The sequence below is a fragment of the Bos mutus genome, chromosome 8 (genome assembly GCF_027580195.1).
Source record: "Bos mutus isolate GX-2022 chromosome 8, NWIPB_WYAK_1.1, whole genome shotgun sequence".
In the NCBI taxonomy this organism is placed as follows: domain Eukaryota; kingdom Metazoa; phylum Chordata; class Mammalia; order Artiodactyla; family Bovidae; genus Bos; species Bos mutus.
The window spans coordinates 75522986-75536855 of NC_091624.1; the positions used below are offsets into that span (position 1 = coordinate 75522986).

Genomic DNA, 13870 nt, shown 5'->3' on the forward strand with positions numbered 1-13870 from the left:
TCATTTCCTCTGCAAGGAAACATGTTAGACTCAGTTAATGCCCCTGCTGTTAAATTAACTTCTGACCCTTTCTACGTTCTTCCCAATGACTCTTGGAAAGTTTCATATTTCTTCAATGAAATCAATAGTTTGAGAATGAAATCATACCATCATGGGCCATCTTTGAAAACTCTCTTGAGGTCAAACCCAGCCTGGGCCATCCAACCCCTCATGACTTTGCCATCTGAAACCTCAATGTTGAGCTGGCCTTGGCAGCATTATGCCTGAGCCCTTTATTGAATATGCTTCTTTTTTGATCTGCTTTTAATTTACCTTGTTTTTCGTGCTGCCTCCTGCTCTGCCGGGGACAGATGGGTGTTTGTTGTGCCGCTAGATGTATCACTAATTGCTTGACTATGAGCTTCTTGAACTAGGTCAGTTGTTTCTTCTCCATAAAATGTCACTTGCTTTCTCCATTGTGTGTATCAATGTCTCCAAAACTTTCACAATTGCGTGGACATGCTTAAAAACAATTAGATACTTGGGAAAATTGGTCTATAGGCAAGAAAATTAAAGGTGACTAGGTTCCTCACTGAAATGGTTTCTGAAGGAGGGAAGCATCTGATCCAGTACTAGGAAGAAGAGGGAAGATTTGGCCCAATTCTTCCACACACTGGGATTTTGATTCATTTTGATGTTGATCTGCAGCATGCAGAAAATCATTGCCTCTTCTTGTTGTCCTCTCCTCACTGATGATATTTAACCACCTTTGATCCAAATTATTTCTCAGACTCCTGGAAGCCTACTGAAAATGAAGTTTGTTTTGTAGCCCTTGTGCTGTTCTATGTATCCAATGATCATTTCCATTATAATGGGTGTCAATCCATTTATGAATTTATCACATCAGATTGAGGAATGCATTCAGATAAAATCTCATGGCTTACACATTTCTCTGATAAAATATTCATGACATGAAGGTTTCACCTTTATAAATCATGGTTACTCCATTGATTTTTTTTTCTTTCACATTTTTCAAACAAGCCCATAAATTTTTTTAAATGTTCATCAGGGAAAACAATATGAATGAATAGATGGATATACCTTTCAATTACATGCATTTCTGATTTTACTACTGCCTTCAGCTTATATTATAAGAATGGAATACCACATTGGAAGGGGATCTTTTTCCAAACCTAATGGATATGGAGACTGATTTCTTAATTTAAAGAAAAAAAGATTCTCTATCATGATGGCTTAATTATAACTGGAAGCATTAATATAAATTGAAAACTTTTGGTTACTTGGAGTCTAGAATGAAGAGTATAACTTATGAACCTGTATGCATCTTAATTACTGTTGACCTTTGAACAACATGGTGGTTAGGGGTGCCAACCCTCTGTGCAGTTGAAAATTTGAGTATAATTTATGGTTGAATCTCTGTATCTATAGTTCCTGTGCATTTACAGTTCCTACATACACTCAGTTCCACAGCTATGATTCAGCCAACCTCAGATCATAGATCATGTAGTACTGTAGTATTTACTACTGAAAAAAAAAACAAAAAACTGCATGTAAGTAGACCCATGAGGTTCATACCCATGTTGTTTAAGGATCCATTATATTGGTATGCAAGTTTATTGGCTTTCTTCTTTTTAATCCTTTTGATATATGGCATATGTGAATAAATAGGGAAGTTAAATGTTTCAGTTATTGCTGCATAACAAATCACTCCAAAACTTTGTGATAAAACCACAACAATTTATTATTCGCTTTGTTAGTTGATATATTCAACTGGGTAGTTCTTTTATTTGTAGTTAGGTCAACTAGGGTTACTTCCTGGGATTCATTCACTAGTATGGTCCATGTGACCAGCTACTCACAGCATTGTGGTCTCTTGCATGGTGGTCTGGAGATTTTGCATGGCAACTGACTTCTAAGAGAAGGAAGTAGGGACTGTTAATCTTAAGGTCTGACCTCAGAAGTCCCAAATATCATTTTTACCACACTCTTTTGGTTACAAATCAGAGTTCCCACCTAGATAAAGAGGAGGGAAAATATACTCTATTTCTGGATGGATATAAAGGAATGCTTGTATGAGGGGGGATAGATTGCTGTTGGCTATCTTTTGAGTCTGCTACAGAAAGTGAGCTATACTGTACACATGCACAGAATACAGATATGAGTGTAATGAAACTTTGCTCTATTTATAAAAGAAATAAAAGAGTCTATGTGTGCATATTCTCTCCAAAGCATCAAGTAAGGTTATACTGCATTAATGTGACTAGCTGAATGCCAGCACTTTGCTTTTGCATCCAGAATCAGAAGGAGTAGCATTTAGTTGTGTAGAAAATAAATTCAAAAGCATTGCAGTGTGCAATCAGCTTCCAAGTACATTAAAAAAAATAGGCCACTTTATGATCCAAGAATTGATAACTGTTAAGTAAGAAAAGTTGGGCTTTAGTAGCCCCAGTGTCTACTTTTTATATCAGTACAGCCCTTAGAAGTGTATCACCCTTAATCTCTACAGTTGTCAAACCTCTCATTTGTTCCTCATCTCCAGCCTCACCCTCATCAACAAATCATGTTATAAACTTGTTTTCAGTAAGATGTAAACAACTAACAAGATTGAATATATTGCCTCTCCAGAATAATTTGCATTTAACATAAGACCAAGGCTTATTATCTGTCTTCTTTTGGTTAGGGTATCAACTTGAAGAAATAATATTGTACATTCAGGTTTCTGACCTCCAGAAGATGAGTCTAGTATATCTCTAGGTCATTTTATTTCCTCCTCACCTCAGTTGTCCTTGTTGAGTTCTCAGAGAATGCAAAGTAATGGCAATGACATAAGCAAAATATAATTACAAAAGCAATCTGTTGGAAAAAGAAATGATAATGCTTTCCAAAGTAAAGCACTGTACCATGTAGAGAATTTGGGCCCTATCCATTGTTTTAGAGGATCCATGCCATGGTTCCTCACCATTAGCTTTGATATTGGAAGAAAGTAATTTCCTTTTTTTTTCTTGACCTCCAAACTATCTAAACTCTTTGCAGTACCAAATAAGGCTGCCTAGAGGAGTTTTCAGGACCTGTAGTGCTTTGAAATGAATCACAAAGAAGGAGTTGCATATATTATTGCAAGCATTTCTTATTTTTTGTTTATAAATGACATTCTTTGATATTTTGGATAAGAAAAAATATCAAAAGTCAGTCATCATGAATAAATCAACAGAGAGATGATTGAATTGTGTGCTGTCATCTGTTTTTTCTAGCCTTGACAAGCACAGTGTGTGGCTGCCATTAAGAGAAAATGTGTCATGCAACCAGCTATTCTAAGCACCAGTGACTGGCAAAAGGAGGATGGAGTGGTGGTGTCCTCACGGTAGGCTTACTGGCGCTTGGGGGCAAATGGGGAAGTCCAGGGCATAAACTGTGGTCCTGGAAAAACTTGTGTGAATATGAAGAAGTCCTGGAGGGACGATAGGCATAACATAAGAGGCAGCAGTGGTGAGTATACAGCTGTTATCTGCAGAAGCTTATGATTTTCTCTTTGTTGAAAGTAAATCCATGTCAAACATTGTTCTAGGCAATTCATATAGATTACTTCACTTAATCCTCATGACAGTGCAATAAGGTCAGTATTATTATGCTCTTTATATTACAAATGAGGACTCCAAAAAAAAAAACAAAACATGAATAAGCAAGTAATTTGCCCAAGTTATACAAATAACATATTCCTGAGGTAGGATTTGATTTGAACCCAACAAATCAAACTCTGGAACCCAATATCATATTTTAAGTATAATTTATATACAGTAAGAGGGCCTTGTTTGGTTTATAATTCTATGAGTTTTGGTACATGTACCCAACCTTGTAACTGCTACCTACTCAAGATGTAGAACAGTTTTATCATTTTGCCTAATCTCCTTATGCATGCCCGTTTCTAATCAGTCCCCTCCCCTTTTCCCAGTCCCTGGAAATCACTGATCTGTCTGTTTTCTTTATAGTTTTCACTTTTCCAGAATGTCCTATCAATGGAATAATGAAGCATGAAGGCTCTTGAGTCTGGCTTCTTTCATGTAGTATAATGCACTGAGATTCATCCACGTTGTTGAAAAAATCAACAGTTCAGCCCTTTTTACTAAGTACAATTCTATTCCATGGATATACCTCACTGTGTTTATTCATTCATCCAGTGCTGGATATTTGGGTTGTTTCTAGTTTTTTAGATACCAGTATCTTAACCATGAGGAAACTCTGCCTTCACTCAATCAAAAATTTTTCCTTATTATTATAGCTAATGTCATCAGTGATGCCTTTGTTTAAGGATTCTCTCTTGCATTCCCTGAGAGCTTTTGCCTAGAGCTAGAAAGAAACACCAGATGACTTCTGGTTCAAGCACAGTTTCTCAGGGTCAGCTTCTCTCTGATGCAGAAATGCCATTAAATTTTCATTATTACTGTCATGCAGTACTTGTCACCTACCAGTGCTTCGAATTGTATGGAATGAATAGAGAAGAAAATGAATACCAAATAAATTATCTAAATTAATTTTTCTAGCACAGGAGGTAGAGGAGATGGTAGGAAAATTAGGATTGACAATTCAGCCTTGTGTAGACATACATAGATTTTAATAAATGATGTATAAAGTAATGAGAAACATTAGGATCCTATATATGTATAGATTTATTTCCCTATATTGTAACAACATCATTATTGGAATAGTGGGGAAAAATGTAATGATTGTTGATCTTATTTCATATCAAATGACTATCTTGACTGCAACTTTCCCCAGTTTTAATTTTTTTTTCCATGTAATTAACTGGAGTTTAGTTGAACTGACCAAATCAGTCACTGCTTTGACACTGATGATTTTCTAAAAAAAATTGTTTTCTTATGATAACATAGCTTCAGGATATATTTCTACTCAAGTTAAATTCAGGTTTCAAAAATCCGATTCCTCTTAGTAAGGCTATTTACCTACTAAATTCAATCTACTGTGATTAGAAACAACACTTTGATTAAATTCAACTTTGTGATACAGTTTGCATTGCTCTCCCCCTTTATAATGGATATACATCAACAGAATCAGTACATTGACAAAGCACAGACCTTGGAGTCAGAAAAAATTGGTTCCAGTTCTGTGTTCTATTGTTTATGAGCAGTGTTACTCTTGGTTAGTTATAAAATCTCTCTGAGCATTATTGTCTTATCTATTAGATGAAAGTAATAGCTTCTGTGTCTTCTGCCTGGGAATATTGTGAGGGTCAAGGGAGATTATGTAGGTGAACATCTCTATTCTGGGTAATGAGCTAGTGTGTCCTCGGTGTTTGGGGCCACTATAGTACTAGTACTAAGATTTACTTTGCAATCGACCTCTTCCTTGACTACAGGTCCATCCACACTCTATTATCTGAGGCATATGGATATTCTGGGCTCTTTAAAATGAGCACAATTTTTTCAAAAGGCAGTTGATGTGGAGCTTAGTAAAGTTGTGTGGCAATGATGAGCTTCTTTCCTCTAATCTGAAGAAAGCCCTCATTTGAGAGCCCATAAAACTTCTGCCCAAGTGATGAGTGGACTCCCTGGAGTGGTAATAAGTTCTATAGATATTAGCAGAGTTTATTTGTTATTTTTTTTGGCTCACTTCCCAATCAGTTTTCAGTATAACTTACACTCATGGCTGGACAATGTTGACTTTCCCTCTCTCCAAATGCTCCACCCGTACTCCTGTCAGGTCAGGTATCCTCTGAAGTCACACCCCACATCCCTCACTCTCTAGCCCATATTACACTGCTTTAATCTCTCTAAAGCCATGTGTAATATGTAGATGATCATGTGTCTCTCTATAATTAGGCCTTCATTTTTCATTTAAAAAATACATTCTGAAGCAATCTTCTATATCTCTTAACTGATTAGCATAAAAGTAGGAAAAAGGTAAATATGAAAATGGCAATCTTAAGATGATATATTACTAGAAGTATAAGGCTCGGTACTAATAGAAATGATTCTTACTGAATATTCCCTCTATAACTTTGACCATTATATCTCTGACAATTCTGACAATAAAGGAATTATAGATGAAAGTATGAGAACTTATAAAAAAATAAAATAAGGGGGACTGAGGTTGTGAGTGAACTGATGATGACTTTGAAAATATTTTACCTCAAGTAAAATAATAGTAAATAAAGAATACTCCAGTGATATTTTATACATCTAAAATTAATGCAAATTTGGACTATAATTTTCTATTGCTGTTTTTGTCCACTGGTAACTTTACAAGTTCTTGCCACAACAGTTTTTATAAGATACCCATAAATTTGTTTTGCTTGTTTGCAAATAATATGAATAGAGTATATGTGGTAGAGATTAGCTCATTCAACTCTGTTCTAATTTCCTTGTGTTATGCCTTATTACAAGACTGCCTTAGAGCCTGAATCCTGCAACTGTTTGGTTTCCACCAAGCAGATTCACCCATGAGAGAACTGGCATGCAGAAATGATATGGGGGGCATTTGCTAGTGGGTATTGGGTTTTTCAGCAACAGAAGAAGCACTCTAAGTATCCAGTCCATAATTTTATGAGTATTGAGAGTTTGATGGAATATCCATTCTATTGACATGGCTTGTGGCTGTGTTGTTGTGGCTCTGAAGCCAGTTGTTTTCTCAGTAGCTTGCTGGTGCTCAGATCATTGCAGGAGTGTGGTGGGAGCCCGCAACTGAGGCAATGGATTCCTTGTTCCTGAACTTCCTGTTTATCCCTCACCTTTCTTATTGTGTCAGTGGTAGCAGCTCTTTTCATAGATCAGTTCTTCAGTGTTGCTTTCAAATTAATTCTTATAGTCTTTGCCTAGAATCTTCCTCAAGCCCTTCTAGAGTTTTTAAGCAACCAATTCAGTGGATTAAATCATTTCTGTGTTCAAACTTGAATTAAAATATGTCAGTGTAATTTTTCTCCAGTTTTGATACTTTCTTTTTTAAGGTTTGAAATAATAGACTGTCTTCTCTGGGGTTCTATAACCCATCCCAAGGGTACAGAATAACTTATACCTGAGATGGAAAGAGACAGATGCAATCTTTCTTTAATAAGTTTACTTTTATTTCTCAAGTACTGTCCTCAAAGACAGTACTATTTATAATATTTGCTCTGTTCATCATAACTTAAAGCCAGAGAACATTGAAATTTCACAGAATCGGGGTGGTTGTCCATCTGCCCCTTTTCCATAATTTCACTCCCCACAATATAAGCAGGCAGCTGTAATAATTCTAAAAGCAAAATCATCCTCAGTTCTTCCACATCTTCCAATTCTGCATTGTGGAAACCTCGCCTACTTTTCATCCTTTCTTCTTTCTAATCATCCCCAAATCAGGTGGTTTAAGATTAAGGAATACTCAAAACTAAATTGTTATAAATCTGGAAAAGTCACTAGGGGTAAATATTTGTATACTAGAATGTAGTAAGAGCAGCACTATTGTATGGGGGGAATTATTATCATTTTTATAGTTGGATTTTTGATCAAAGTGATCAAAATATATTTGTTTTCTTCTTCTGAAGAAAATATCCCAGAAGCACTTGTGAAAATAGTTTTGTAACAATTTAAATTTATCCCAGGCCCCTGTCTTAAGTCCTAAGAAAAAAGAAAATTAATACATTTATTTTCATTAAATTATAATTTTACTTGGGAAAAGTTTAAAGAAATATTTGCCTCTCATCTTTTTTATAAATCTCCTTGGATATCACTGATAAAATGATCACAGCATGTGTCTATTCATTTACAACATGTTTTGGCTATTTTGCCTCATTTTTAAATAGCCCATTATTAAGAAAGAGAGGAAAAGAGAGACTAGGAGCACAAGAAGGAAGAGAAGGAAGAGGAGAGGGCAAAGAACTTTTCATTTTCCCAAGAGAGTAAAATAATACTTACAAGCATAGAAGTCACAAGTTTTTGTCTAAAGACTAGTAAAATCATTCCACCTCTAGTTAGTGCCTTTGAGAATATACTTGATGTCTTCTGTTTAGTAGTCTGGCATTTTAAGTGGTACATGGAAGCTTATAAAATATATTTAGCAGTTTGTTTTGGATTAACTTTGACTACTTTTTTTATATCTCTTGGATTTGGGGAAAAGGGGAAGGGATAGGCTGGAAAGAGAGTGGGAGGAAAAGGCAAATACAGGCAAAACAGAGTATTCTCTCAGAGGGATGTTGGCCTGGCTTCAGCCACTGGTTCCTATGTAGGGAGCCCATCTCGAAGCATGTGCATAGGTTGATTTTTCTAGTCAGGAAGTTGTCTTCCCTGTAATAGGGCTCCTCCTTGAGTCTCACTGGTTGGTACATCAAATGAAGTCAAGATTTGGCCTTGGATGACAGATAAAGACAGAATCTTACCAATTCCATCTACATACATCCTTATCACCTAGAAGTGCTGTGGGATTTTAAGGGGGTGATATTTGTAAAGCATTTTAAACTCCCTAAAAGAAAGTTCAAATCTCCCTAGTAATAAGAATGTTGTTGTTATTAATCCTGGACTTGACATAGGTATTAAAGTTTCAGCCTCAGCCAGATTGAGGATTTCAGTGTATTTTAGATCCACCATACAAAATACTAACCTTTCTATGAAGGGAGAATGCTGATGTGTGTGTGTGTGTGTGTGTGTGTGTGTGTGTGTCTTTTCAGACATAAGCCTAAACCCAGGGAAAAGATAGGGGGTGAGGGTTGGAGGAGGAACAAATGAATCAAGACAAACAGGAAATAAAACCAAAAATAGAATACCATTCAAAATAGAAACAAAAAAAAGGTTTTAAGAGTTAATCAAGAGTACACAAGCTCTCTGTTCACTGTGGGGAGGGAGCAGACACATACATGCATCTCTGTTAAAGAACATAGAAGAATTGATTAAAAGGAGATGTTGCATACTCCTGAATATGACAACTTGATAATAATATTATATACTAGGTATGCTAATGAATCTGTAAGTTGCATGTAATTCCAAAAAAAAAAAAAAAGTCAGCTTGATATTTTTTGAGCAATCTAATAAAGATTTATTTAAATGTGAATGGAAGGGGGAAAAGCCATCTTTGAAAATGTAAAGGGGAAACTTGTCCTGTCAAAACATATTATAAAGTCTTCAGAGTAAAAATTGTTCATACGCTGGTGCAAGAACAGGCAAATAGGTTTCTGGAACAGAATAGAGAGCTTAGTGATAAAATCACATATATAGAAAAATGTAATGCATGATTAAATGGTACCACAAACTAATAGGAAAAGGACTGTCCAGAAAATTGGCCATCTCTCTCTTGATAGATGACAGATAGAAAGATAAATAAAATAGATATTCTCAAGCTAACATAGGACTCTATGATTAAGGATTTATGATTGTGACTTAAATGCAAAAGAAAATTTAAAGATCATAGAAGATAACATAGAATAATTTTAAAAGCAAAATGATTAATTAATCATTCATTAATTAAAATTTTACCACATTAAAGTTAGAGATACCAGTTCAATAAAGAACATTAGGAACAAAATTAATATGTAACAGATTTGAAGAAGTTATTTATACATTTTAAAGTTTATAAGACATTTTTATAAGAAGTTACTTTATAAGATTTCTTTATATGGAATCATTTTTCTCTTTAAATCCTGAAAAATCAGCAAGAAAAAGATAAGAACCAAATACAAAAGTGTGCTGAAGACATAAACAGATCATTCACAAAAGAAAAAACTCAAAAGGCTACTGAGCAGACAAAGAGGTAATCTGATTCATCAGTAATTAGACTCACTGAGTTTACCATTTTGGACAATGTCAGGCACTAATGGAACTGTGCAGCTTCCCTCATGGCTCAGACAGTAAAGAATCTGCCCACAATGTAGGAGACCTAGGTTTGATCCCTGGGTCAGAGAAGGGAATGGCAGCCCGCTTCGGAATTCTTGCCTGGTGAATTCCATGGACAGAGGAGCCTGGCAGGATACAGTCCATGGGGTCATAAAGAGTCAGACACAATTAAGCAACTAACACTTTCTAGTGGAACTGTGGGAGTATGGGAACCATCGTGTACTGCCACTGAGATGCAGCCAGGTTAAGTTCTTCTGTAAGCCACTCTAGCCAAAGTAAATCAAATATCAGGTAGTATTTCTTACAAATATACCTCCTGGATATATATCAGAAGGAAAAGTGGACAATATGTACAAGGACATCTAAGTGTAGCATTTTTTTAGATAGTAGGGAGTTGGAGTCAATCAAGTTGCTTATAGCTTGGGGACTGAATAAGTAAAACATATTGGATCCACCCAGTGAAATACTATGGAGTACTTAGAAGCAACCAACTAGATGAACCCATAGCAACACACATGGATCTTAAAAAACCATGCTGAGTTAAGCAAGGAAGTAACAATGAGATGTGGAGGATAATTCCATTTGTATCCATTAAAAATACATAAAATTCATGTTGTGTGTGTGTGTATATATATATATATATATATACATATATTTAAAGAATGCATATCAAGTGTATCTGAATAGTTACACTTGCCTGGTGGTTGGCAATGTGGGAAAGAGGAGCAGGGATTGAAGTTAGCAGGGAAGAAGGGAAGGAAGGAAGAAAAAGAGGAAGGAAAGGAAAACAAACCAGTCCTGGCATAATGATATTTCAGGATTGCTTCAGCTCTCTGCAGGAAAGACTAAAACAAACAAACTGAACAACACACACACACACACACATACACGCAAAGAAACAACCCTCAAGAAATGTAAAAATCTTGGGCATTGATCTTTGCTCCTTCCCCTGGGCACTGCCACCGTTTTCCCCTAAGGTTGTCCCACACTCCAGAAGCTCCATTGATTCAACAGACCTCCACAAAACATGACGAGGAGAAAGGGAACTTTCTCTTCCCAAATGCTCTTTTTTAACCCTGCCTCATCAAAAAGCATTCCCCTCCAAGCCAATTTATATCCACCCTCTTGGTTCAAACTGGATATTTTCATTTATTTAACTGTGTTTTTTTTTTTTTTTTTTTTTTTCCCCTTGGCCAAGTGGTTATGGAGTTAGCTCAGGATAATCCCGGTGGGAGTGTGATTCTAAGGGAGGAAGGCATTTTGATGCCTCATATTCTGCCATAATAAACACTTTATACCACCCTCTCTTACATTGGTTATGATGAAAAACAGTATACACTCAAAGAAACAAAAGGTAATTTTACCACTTGGAGGGTCATCCAGAATGTTGTTTAGAAAGTAAACCTCAGGAGCACATTCTCAGACTTAAGTTTATTTACAGCTCTGCAGCTATCAATAACAAAGACAATTAAATTAGCTAGGTCAAAAGCCCATTTGAACTGAAGAACTCTATTATAAAATTAAAGTTTGTGGTAAAGTGGCCCTCACCAGCCCTTCTCACATGAAATTGATGGAGAGGCTGTTTGGATTCGTTAAAATTCAGAAAGGATTAATAGCTTTCATGTTGGAGAATATTACTCAGAAAGAGTGCACAGAGTTTAAAATACTTCACCCATGTAAATGAGCGCTGATTTCATTGTTTTATTTTAGATACTGTGGTTTTTTAAAGAATCAATAGATGAGGTGGAGGGATAACTGTCCTCAAAGAAGCATATTCTGACTCCTCTAAGATGGTATGTAATTTGCTCCATCAAAGCCAGAACAGTCAATAAGTCAAGATGTGGCTTTAGCTGTGTCTCAGAATAAACACTGGATTTCTTCATTAACTGATCAAATACAGAGTTCAAAGGGAACTGCAGTGTTTTTTTGTGTGGGGAAAAATAATGGATTACAACAAATATCTCAGGGTTTTGGAGACCGCACTAAGCACAGAGGTTAGCAAGACATTTTCTTTGTCAACCTCAGATCACCCTGGCATAGGCACAAAAGAGTCTGCATTTCATTAGGCTTCTTTTCTGATTTAAGAAAAGAAAATGTGTCTTTATAGTCCAGTAGCCATCAGCGCAGGTTGAGAGCACATCATTCCAGGGTTCTGCTTCTCTGAGGTTGATGGTCTGGTTCCCTTCATGCAGATTCCTCCCTTTTTTCCTCCCTCCCTCACTGTCTCCCTCCTCCTTTTCTTCCCTCTTTTTTTCTTCCTTCTTTCCTCTCTCTATCCCTCCCTCATATTTCTCCCACACACCCACTCCCCTCTCTTTCTCCCTTCCTTCCTTTTTTTTTGTCTCAATTAATACAGCTGACTTTTTATGGACATTTTCTTTTAATAATAGTTTGACTTCCCAATGAATTAATTAAACATTTACTATATACAACCCAACCTTTGGAGGAGCAAATGGCAACCCACTTCAGTATTGCCTGGAAAATCCCATGGACAGAGAAGCCTGGTGGACTACAGTCCATGGGTCACAAAGAGTCAGACACAACTGAGCAACTGAGCACATATGCACACATATCCACTCTCCACTTGCCTCTTAGAATCTCTACCCAGCTGCATATTCACGAATTCCCATACTGGTTCTAATATTATCAGTCTCCTCAAACATACCCCTTTTTTATTCTCTATTATTCATTTTCTATCCACTCACCATCTCAATCTCGAACCATAGGAAATCACCTAGACCGCTCCCATTTTTTCACAATCTTTCTCCAGCAGCCCATCTCCATGCCAGAATTAGGCATATGGATCCATACCCCACCTCCAGTACATTTCATAAAATAGTCATCATTATGATACCTAGTCCATAATGTTCTAGGGATAAAATACACCTTGTAAAGCTCATCACACGGTTATTGGCACATAGTGATGACTCTAAATGTGAGTCATTTAGAGTCCCAATTGTCATTTTCCTCCCAATTGTCTTTTAAATCTTTTTAATCCATTTTGCCATTATTGCCTTCAGACTTTTATCATCCCTTACAAAAAAGTAGCTCCCTGCCTGGTCTCTGCTGATCAGAAAATTTCCCATATTGTCCATTCACTGCCTTGCTGCCAATGTTAACTTTTGTAAAGCCTAATATAATATGACCATGTAACTATCTTTAAACTGAAGTAAACATTTTTCATAAAGGCCCATAAGGCACTTTGCACTGGTCCCAGCTATTATCTTCTTCTCTCACTTCTTTCCCAACTAATTCCAGACAAGGAAAACATTGCATAGTCTCAACAACTGTCCATGTTCCTTTGCACTTCCCTGTCACTGCACTTTCTTTTCCCTTTTCCCAGAATATTTTCCCCTCTTTCCTCACATAACATCCTACATAATCCAACTGCTTCCATCATCACCTACTTTATGAAGTCTTCTCCAGCCTACCTAGAGAAACTGATGCATCCTTGTCCATGTTCCTAAAGCCCTTTGCACATACATCCTTGTCCATGTTCCTAAAGCCCTTTGCACATACATCCTTGTCCATGTTCCTAAAGCCCTTTGCACATACATCCTTGTCCATGTTCCTAAAGCCCTTTGCACATACATCCTTGTCCATGTTCCTAAAGCCCTTTGCACATACATCCTTCTCCATGTTCCTAAAGCCCTTTGCACATATATCCTTGTCCATGTTCCTAAAGCCCTTTGCACATACATCCTTGTCCATGTTCCTAAAGCCCTTTGCACATACATCCTTCTCCATGTTCCTAAAGCCCTTTGCACATACATCCTTGTCCATGTTCCTAAAGCCCTTTGCACATACATCCTTCTCCATGTTCCTAAAGCCCTTTGCACATACATCCTTCTCCATGTTCCTAAAGCCCTTTGCACATACCGCTATAGCTCTAAGCTTATCACATTGTGATGATTTGTTTTCATAGTGGTTGTAAAGACAGGTTTGAAAAAGAAAGGAAAGAAGGCATTTGCTCTTCGGTTTAATAATTCCCCTTTCCTGAAATCCTGTCTCACTGTGTCATGTTCTGCCTCTGAGGGTCTTCTAAATCTCTTTCTTTCAAT

At 36.7% G+C, this 13870-nt stretch overlaps 1 long non-coding RNA gene across 1 annotated transcript in view; it reads left to right on the top strand.

Moving 5' to 3' along the window:
• The first annotated feature begins 3254 nt into the window (after positions 1–3254).
• Positions 3255–13870, top strand: part of LOC138988912 (uncharacterized) — a 289550-nt gene continuing 278934 nt past the window's right edge. The window contains exon 1 of the long non-coding RNA XR_011465171.1: positions 3255–3361. This is a non-coding gene — a long non-coding RNA (uncharacterized lncRNA). The remainder of the gene's footprint in view (positions 3362–13870) is intronic.